Below are 9,266 nucleotides of genomic sequence, written 5' to 3'. Positions count from 1 at the left end.
TAAAGTTTAGGGATCTTCAGCTGAAGAGAAGTAAACGGTTTTCTAGAGATAAGCCTAAGGCATCGGTCAAACCTCATAATCGTGTTCCTCCTAAAAACAGGATATTGATGAATCTGATGACGAGGATATGCCTTAGTGCTTTAAGTGTAAAGGATTTGGTCATTTTGCAAACGAGTGCCTAAATCGTAGAAAATACAGTGGGAACAAAGGTCTTGCTGCAGCTATTGGTGAAATTTCTGACAGCTATGAGTCTAATGAAGACGAGAAATCAAGTGTTGCACTTCTCGGTGAAAATATTGATTTTGATAACTGTAGAAATACATACATCAATCTCGATATTCTTTCAGAAGAAAACCCAACTAATCTGGAAGAAAATATTGACCTTTTCTTTGGAAACTCTGTTTGTAATGTTTCAGGTTCCACTATGTGTCTAGCTGCGTGCACATCTCAGAAGCCTGACTTTTATCCTAGTTTGACGTGTTCGTATTGTTCTCTAAAGGGTCATGAACTTGCAAAGTGTTACAAGTACAAACACCAATTAAGGCACGTCAACAAACTTCAACGAAGAGCAAATCAGTTAGCAAATAAGCTCAAACTTGCCCGGAAGACCGCTGAGGTATGTAGGATTTTATCTTTGTCTAAGAAGTTAGTTTCCAAGGACAAAACAAGACCATTAGAGAAGAACGTATGGTCAACTCGTTTTTATAGAGGTCTGAGGATTCCCCTCAAGAGGAACGTGGTGGAGAAATTGTTGTTCACCGCAACACAACTTGATTGTGTTGATTTGTAAATCTTGTCTCATGTGCCTGATCAAAAGAGACAAGGTTGTGTACCTCTGAGGCTTTAGGAAAGTTTTTTTTTCTTAGTTTTGTTCTTCCCTGTCTATCAATAAAAAGAAAGGGTTACTTTCGATAATTCTACTCTCTCTAGGGTTCAGAGTTGTGCATGCACGAACCTGTTAAAAGGTTGCGTAACCCTACATTCCTTTTTCCTTCTCTGTAACCTCCTTTTATCTCAAGACTACTTGTTGAGTTTAAATTGTGATTTCCTCTCATAAACCCATACTACTATGGATACTCCAAGCATGATGTCTTCTGATGGAAAGGATGTTAATATGATTTTTAAGCCATCAATCATGAAGGAAAAAGAGAAATCTCCATTATCTCCTACCTTGAAAAGAAAGAGAAGGAATGTGAGGAAGCCAAGAGCCGTTCCTTCAAATTCTCAGAAGTTTTCTGACGTTCTTGAAGTGATGAAGGAGATGCGAAAGTAGATTCAACTAATAAAGGCTTTTGTGTGTAAGACTCATGAGATTCAGAAGGACCTAGTTCGATATCAGTCAAGAAGGTTTATTGATATCAACTCCTACCTTAATGAACCTTATGTCCCAATGGTTGTTGACGACAAGGAGTTGGGACGATAAAGAATTCTTCAAAGGTCTTATTGCCTAGTAAATCTTCTATTTTTCTTGTTTTATTTAGAATAATAACTAGAGTTTGGAATAACAATTATTGTGATTACACATAACTATGTCCAACGTTTTCATCTTCATGTTTTTAAGTTTATTTTTTAAAATTCTAAAAAATTGTTTGGAAGATGATTTTTGCAGTATTAATCTTTTTGGTTTTATATATTGCAATGTGTTATGGGATATGTGTGTTTGCGTCCGTGAACTATGATTGTCCCATACTTTGTCAAAAGTAAAGTCTTTGTCGATATTCACATATTGATAAAAGAATGAATGGACTTTTGACAAATAACAAAAGTTAAGCCTATTATGTCAATTATTGATGGAAGATAGGTTTAAATCTTTTGTTTTCAGGGATTATGTCTATTGTGTGTCATTGTGCAAATAGTGATGGAAAATAGAATCAATCCTTGTGTATTCCGCAGTGTTGATCTTCCCTGATCCATAATCTTTTATGTATTACTGTGAGGCTCCGTAAGTTTTCTTATGTTGAGCACTATCGACTGAGTTGATTATATTTTTATGATTAACTTAGTTGTTGCTCCGTGAGAATCCTTAAATATTTAGCATGACCAATTGAATTGATCATACTTGTGTGGCCAATTTAGTTGTTGCTCCGTAATTTCTCTTATGTCGAGCATAACCAATCAAAATCATCACTTTTTGTGGTTAATTTGGTTGTGTATTCCGATTATATTAATTATGGGTTCTTTTGTGATTAATATAATTGAGCATTTTTGAGTCTCCATAAGTTCACTTATGTTGAGCACGATTAAATTAATCATAGGTCCTCTTTTGGTTAATTTAATTGAGTATTTTTGGATTCAAATTCATACTCGTATGTGATTTGTTATGTCCAAAGAAATCCTTCTTTTTTTTCGAAATTAAGGTCGCTCATGTTGTTCTTTTGGGAATGACATCAAATGGGGGAGAGTTCTTTTGAACTTGTGCTTAATTGCCAAATCTTTGTGGGGAGTGCGGCTGTGGAATACTATAGGGGTTATCTTGTATCTTTATAAACTCCTTGATGAAAGCATTTAGCTTCGACTTTATGATTGCATCTAAACAAGTTGATATGTACTTCCTTTGTTCATGAAATGTCTCTTTCAGAAATTTCATTAGGATCCCGTTCTTGTACCTTTGCCAATTTTATTGACAAAAAGGGGGAGAATTAATATGTAGTTCACACTATAAATACATATGGTTCTCGGATCATCATGTAAGGGGGAGTGGTTTCCATGAGAAATAGAGTATTGACTAAGGGGGAGTGATAATATCACCATAGTATTGTTGTCAAAGTTGTGATACAATTGAACTTTGATACCGTGTAAGATACTATGACATTGTATAGCAATGATCGAGAACTTTGTTTTCTCATTGTTATAGCTACGGATTTTCAACAACGATGATGCTGAACTTACAACCTTTGGGATCATTGGAGTACTTGGAAGTGACGAAGATTTCGAGTAATGTTGAAGATTAGGCATGTGAAATAGGAGCTACAAAAGTTTATGTATTTATTTTTGTATTCCATATGTATTAATAGTTTTATCACTAAAATTGACAAAGGGGGAGATTGTTAGAGCATTGCTCGGTCAACCTCGCATGCGTTGCTATCTCAAGAATGTTTGTCAATGTTAGTGATCAAAACTACAAGTCTTGATTTCTAGTCTACTATACCTAATGTCTCAGACTAGGATAGAAAGTGTAGTTGAGCTCAAGAACTCCATGGCGATCATCATACAAGACGAAGGACTGCTCAAGGAACTGGTGGATCTTCATCGACTAAAAGGTATGTGGAGACTTGAACTTATCTATCACTCAAAATTATATCTACTCTATCTCTTATCTTGAGACAAAAGTCGTTGTGCTATATAGACTTTGATTATACACATTTGTTATTTCGAGAAAAGTTTATCTCGCCTATCTATTTCTTGAAATATGTGTTGGTAAGATTTCTCTTTGGCCAAACTTATCTTTACCTAGTGACGAAAGTCATGTTATGTTTCAATCACTTTGAAAATGGCTTTGATGACGATAGTCGATGCTTTATGTCTAACAGATATTATAACATTATAGAAGAATGTTTCAATGATTGAAATGAGAGTTTAGATTATATAACCATTGTTGGATATAAGAGTTGTTGTGGAAATACATATATGTATAAGTCCTTATTCCTTGAACCGAAGTTTGCGAACTTTGTTGATCAAGAGAACCGGAACAAGAGCCGTGAACTCAGTCCGCGAACTGGTGGAAGTTCTCGACCCGAGAAAATCTGCCGGAGTTTGAGAACTCCTTCCGGGAACTTAAGTCCGCGAACCCAGACAGTCTGCGAACTTGAGTTAGGTTATATATAAAGACTATTGTTTGTGAACTCATGTTTATATAAACTAAGGAATGCAAGTTTGCAAACCGTGGCTATAAAGTTCATAAACCGATTCAATTGAATCAAATCGTTTTTGCTTCAATTGTGTCTTGTGTAGTTACATAAGATTTCCTTGCAATTGAAAAACTCTCTAACTAGTTCATTTGAGTCATTTGAACTAGTTATGGTGAAGAAGAGATTGGTTGATATGAAAGTGCTCATATGGCTAACCATTCGGTTAACTACTGTTGAACCAACAAATGTACATGTTTGGGTACGGTTACACAAACCTAAAATCGTACATTTCATTTGTGTGTAACAAGCTAGGTTTTTCGATCTAACGGTTGAAAGATATTAGCTTGAATCTAAATCAAGTTTTCATCTAACGGTGAATATTGAATGCTTTTTTATCAAACTAACATTGATTGCAAACCCTGATTTGAAAGGCTATATAAGGGAGAACTCTAGCAACTGGGAAACCTAATCCCCACACCTTCTATGTGATACTAATTGGATAGCTAGAGTTGATTCTCCTTTAACCTTTGGTTTCTTCTTCTAAACCAGGTTAACGACTTAAAGACTTCATTGGGATTGTGAAGCCAGACCGATACTACTTTCTCGTAGTTGTGTGATATGATCTTGTATATTCTATCGTACGAGTACAATCGCAAAGATTCGCTTGAGATTAGTATCTCCGATAGGCAAGATATAAAGTAATCACGAACATCTTCGTCTCATCGTTTGTGATTCCACAATATCTTCTTTCGTCGCGTCGATTAAGATTATTGTGAGGTGATTGATAATACTAGGATGTTTTTCAGGAATATAAGTTCGGATTATCAATTGGTCCCTGTTCACCTTGATTTATCAAAAGACGGAACAAAACTCGCTGTGGGAGACAGATTTATCTATTACTATAGACTTTTCTGTGTGATACATATTTGTTTATTAAAGTCTTCGACTTTAGGTCGTAGCAACTCTTAGTTGTGGGTGAGATCAGCTAAGGGAATCAAGTGCGTAGTATCCTGCTGGGATCAGAGACGTAAGGAGCGCAACTGTAACTTGGACCAGTGTGAGATTGATTGGGGTTCAACTACGTCCAGACCGAAGTTAGTTTGAAGTAGGCTAGTGTCTGTAGCGGCTTAATACAGTGTGTGTTCAATCTGGACTAGGTCTCGGGGTTTTTCTGCATTTACGGTTTCGTCGTTAACAAAATTTTGGTGTATGTGTTATTTCTATTTCCGCATTATATTGTTTATCTTTATAATTGAAATATCACAGGTTGTGCGTTAGAATCAATTAATTAGAAATCCGAACTTTGGTTGTTGATTGAAATTGATTGATACTTGAACATTGGTCTTTGGTACCATTCAAGTTATCTCTCTAGTATTTGATAAAGACTCGTAGATTTCTATTTGCTTGATATAGATCAAATCGAGAGATTGAGATATTAACTCTTTGATATACTTTTATCTAGATCGAGTCTGACTTTCTAGTTGATTCTCTATAAAGTATATTGGAGTTTGTCCATACAGATTGCTAAGCGAAATATTGGGTGTGGTTGTTAGACCCCCGCTTTTTCAATAATCTTGAATCACGATTTGGATTTTGAACAATAAATTGTTCTTAACCGAAACTCATCAAGTATGAACAAATGTTCATTAAGCTTAGTCATATATATTTCGAGAACTAATTACCAATATAAACTTGACTCGAAATTCTTGATATGCTTGCAATAGTCTAGTTAGTCATGCGACAATGTCATACAGATAGAAGGATGAATATAACTTGAGAAGTAGTTGGTTCAGTCTTCATTTACCTTTTGTTGAAGAAGTTCTCCAAAAGCTTCGGTTGATCTTCGATTTCAAACGGTAGAAAGCAGTGATGTCCGATTCTCAACTACATACTTATATCCTAGTCCGAGACTTAACTAATTGTAGACTAGAAATCAAGATATAGTTTTGATCAACTAAATTTGACAACAAGATTGATATAGCAGCACTTTTGAGTTCGAATGAGCAATGCTCTAACACTTTCCCGATACCAATCTATTCGTTGCAAAGAATTTGAGAAATGCTATTGGATCACGAAAGAGTTTCTTGAGCACTTCAACAAAGCTTGATTATTTAAGAATAATACTCTAAGTTTTATTTCTTACATCCAGGTATAATGGGATGTAACGCAGCTTAATTATGTAACGGTAACATTATGAATTGATGAACGAAAGTCAAAAGTTTGATGAATAACGGATAGGTAAACCATAATTCTGGAAATCACAAGTAACGTCCAAAATAACCTGCCATGACTTGTTTCCCATCCGAACCATCAAATTCTAATCCATGACTTATACTGAAAAACAAGTTACGGTCAAGAATGGCTTAGGACCCAGCCGTAGTCTAGTTTACGATTTGGTTATGGTCCATTATCCACTTGTTATTTCCTAGTCGAAACATCAAATTCCAAGCCGTAACTTCTACTGAAAAACAAATGACGTCCAGGAAAAACTAAGGACCCAGCCTTGGTCTTGCTGACGGCTTGGTCATGGTCCATTATCCAAACCGTAAATCTGATAATTTCAGTTTTTCTTCCATTTAGGCCAAAACGGCTAGGTCCTTGCTGCAGAAAACCTAACCAAAAATACCTATAAATTTCCAAAACTCTTCATTTTCCTTTTTTTTAGGAAATCGAACAAACAAAAAACACAATACACCAAAATAGTTTTTCATTGATTGAACCGAAAAAGATTGTATCATTGATAGAATAGATCTTAATATTTCAATTAAACGCATAATCGTATGGGGTAAAATCATAGGTAGTATTTTCTAAGACCCGGCTCGAGCCCTCGACCTGTGAAAAACCAAATCAGTTATGTTAGATAGTGTTATTCAAAACAATTTCTAACGAAACAACTTATTAAAAAACTTACTCTTATAGCACTCGGCATAGTGGGATTAGCTTCCTTTACGACTTTCATTTCCTTTTTGAAAGATTTGCATTCTTCGAATAGTTTCTCAAATCTTTACTTAACAATTGTCAAAGTTCTTCTGTTACGATTTCCGTTTATTGCAAAATAAAAAAAAAAACAAAAAAAAAACTATGAATATACGGTTCCAAAAAGATAGGGAGGTTTTATCTATATCGATGTTTAGATCTTCATCACATTGTCTAACCGTGACCCATGCTCTGATAATAGTAGAATCTTCAAAATAAGGGTAGGGAATCACCATGGTGTTTTTTCTTCTTTTTTGGATGAGAAGTAGATGAGAATGAATTTGAAAGATTAAAACTAGAATTTGGGTGAGGAAGAGATGATAAAAGGGTCTCCTTTTGTAGAGTTTAATGAATTGGTCCAAGTCAAAAAGGGTCTCCTTTTTTTTTGAAAAACTAGCCGTTAGAAACTCAACCTCATTGGTCCAAGTCAAAAAAAACACAGTAAATGAACCGGTTGAGAGTCATAACCTCATAAATGGCTAGGTTAACCGTCATGAAAGAGCCGTGATCAGGTTTTACGGCCAGGAGTTCTTATATAGCCAACTGTAACTTAGACATGAAATCTCATGTCATGATGATCTCTTACTGAATGTATAGCCTTTTCAGAACGTGTATGAATATGCAATTATTAAAGCCTCTCGACCGAGCTTTCAATATTTTGTGTATTCCATCATTTATACTGAGCAATTCTAGTACACACTTCTATGTAGAATCGAGAAAGATTGGACGACTCCTAGATGGATAGACCACCAGTATAAAGCAATAACGTCTTCAAGATGTCGCAAACGTTCCCTAAATTTGCAGAATAAATGTTCATAACGAGCATGATGCTTTCAATATCTCATACCTCGATTCTCAAATAAATAAAATGCTCCTAGACAGATTACCTGCTAGTATAGAACCATCAATTAATTAATTATAGTGCAGTATTCATCAATTGAATTCCTAGAAAATATTATATTTTCATCACAACATTTTATTACTTCAATTCACGGCTTTTCTCAGCTGAATTCCATGGATTATTTATAAATATTCCCTTTTCGGGCATATGGGCCACCACCAAGTAAGCCCCGAGAAAATGGTGCGAGCGTACTTAGTAATAGTTCACAAACGAGCACCCAAAATATGGACAAATAAGGATGAATGGAGAGCTATGGAAAACAGGAAAGGGGGAAAGAAAAAAGAGGCGTACGGGATTGGGCCCACCGGTTGACTGACAATGCGGCGGTCGTGGTCAGTCCCACGCCTCCTCACTTTTTTTATTGTTTTTTTTATTATTCCATAACTCTCGACTCCCATATTCGTGCAAACTCTTGGTTTTTAATATTTTTTCCAAATATTGCTCAATTCTCCAAGAAAAAAACTTACAAATCAAATGGTCCGACGACCTTCAGGCCTTTTTATCAATATATATTAAAATATTTTTATTTTAATATTCTTAAATATTAGACTTGTGTGCAAAACCCTACTTGTTCATTCATGCAAAAATGTAGAGTTTCAGTCAAGATCAAATTCTTTGGAAAATACAAAATATTGCACAAACGTCCAACAAAAATACCAACATTCTCAGGAATGGCTGGTCGTCGGCATGGGTACCCATGCACCACCATGACCGGACTTGACCGGTCACTTGTCCACCATGTCCAGACGGTCTCACATTCCTTAATCTATTTTAGATAATCCTCCACTTGGATAACTCTCCATATTTTGGTGAATCCTCTTTCACCAGTTGAACAATCATACATATACCGCTCAGCCGGTCTCTCTACCACCAATTTTCGTTCCTCATACGCATTGGTTGGTCGGTCTCTCTACCCATATTGGACAGTCCTCCATCTTCTGGATCCAGAGTTTCCCAAAATTATGGTTTCAGACTTATGATAATTCTGATGAATGTCAATAATCTTCATATTGATATTTAATGTTCGGTCCTATAACCAATATTTTTGTTGCTCTACTTTCCAAGAAACATCACATTGGACGGCCATCCACTTGATCGATCATTCAATATTTCATTGGACGCCCATTCGTCCAAAACTCTAATTCCTACGTCATTCGACAACTCATGACATGGGTATTCTATAATAAATCAGCAATATCTGATTTCCTATCAAATACTTGACATATCAGAGTAGGTTATGATCCAGAAATCTCATCAAACCGACGTTAATCAATACAAAATATTCAAGTTTTATTGGTGCCTCAGCCAAGGTATTGAAAGTGGGAAGCGGAGCTTGAATCGTTTTCTATTTTTGAGAAGCGATGCGTGGGTTGAAGCATGAAGCGGCGCTTCATGGTTGGTGGTGAATCGTAAAATATAAAATTTGATATACTATAAATAGGTATGAAAATATTTATAAATATAAAATATAGCCAAATATTATCCTAAATAACCATCTAGAACAGTGGTTGAGCATTCCATACGATACATGAGGTGGTAGG

Source organism: Papaver somniferum, chromosome 2, assembly GCF_003573695.1.
Source record: "Papaver somniferum cultivar HN1 chromosome 2, ASM357369v1, whole genome shotgun sequence".
Classification (NCBI taxonomy): domain Eukaryota; kingdom Viridiplantae; phylum Streptophyta; class Magnoliopsida; order Ranunculales; family Papaveraceae; genus Papaver; species Papaver somniferum.
The sequence above is the reverse complement of the archived record's forward strand: the minus strand, read 5'-3'. Positions refer to the sequence as shown.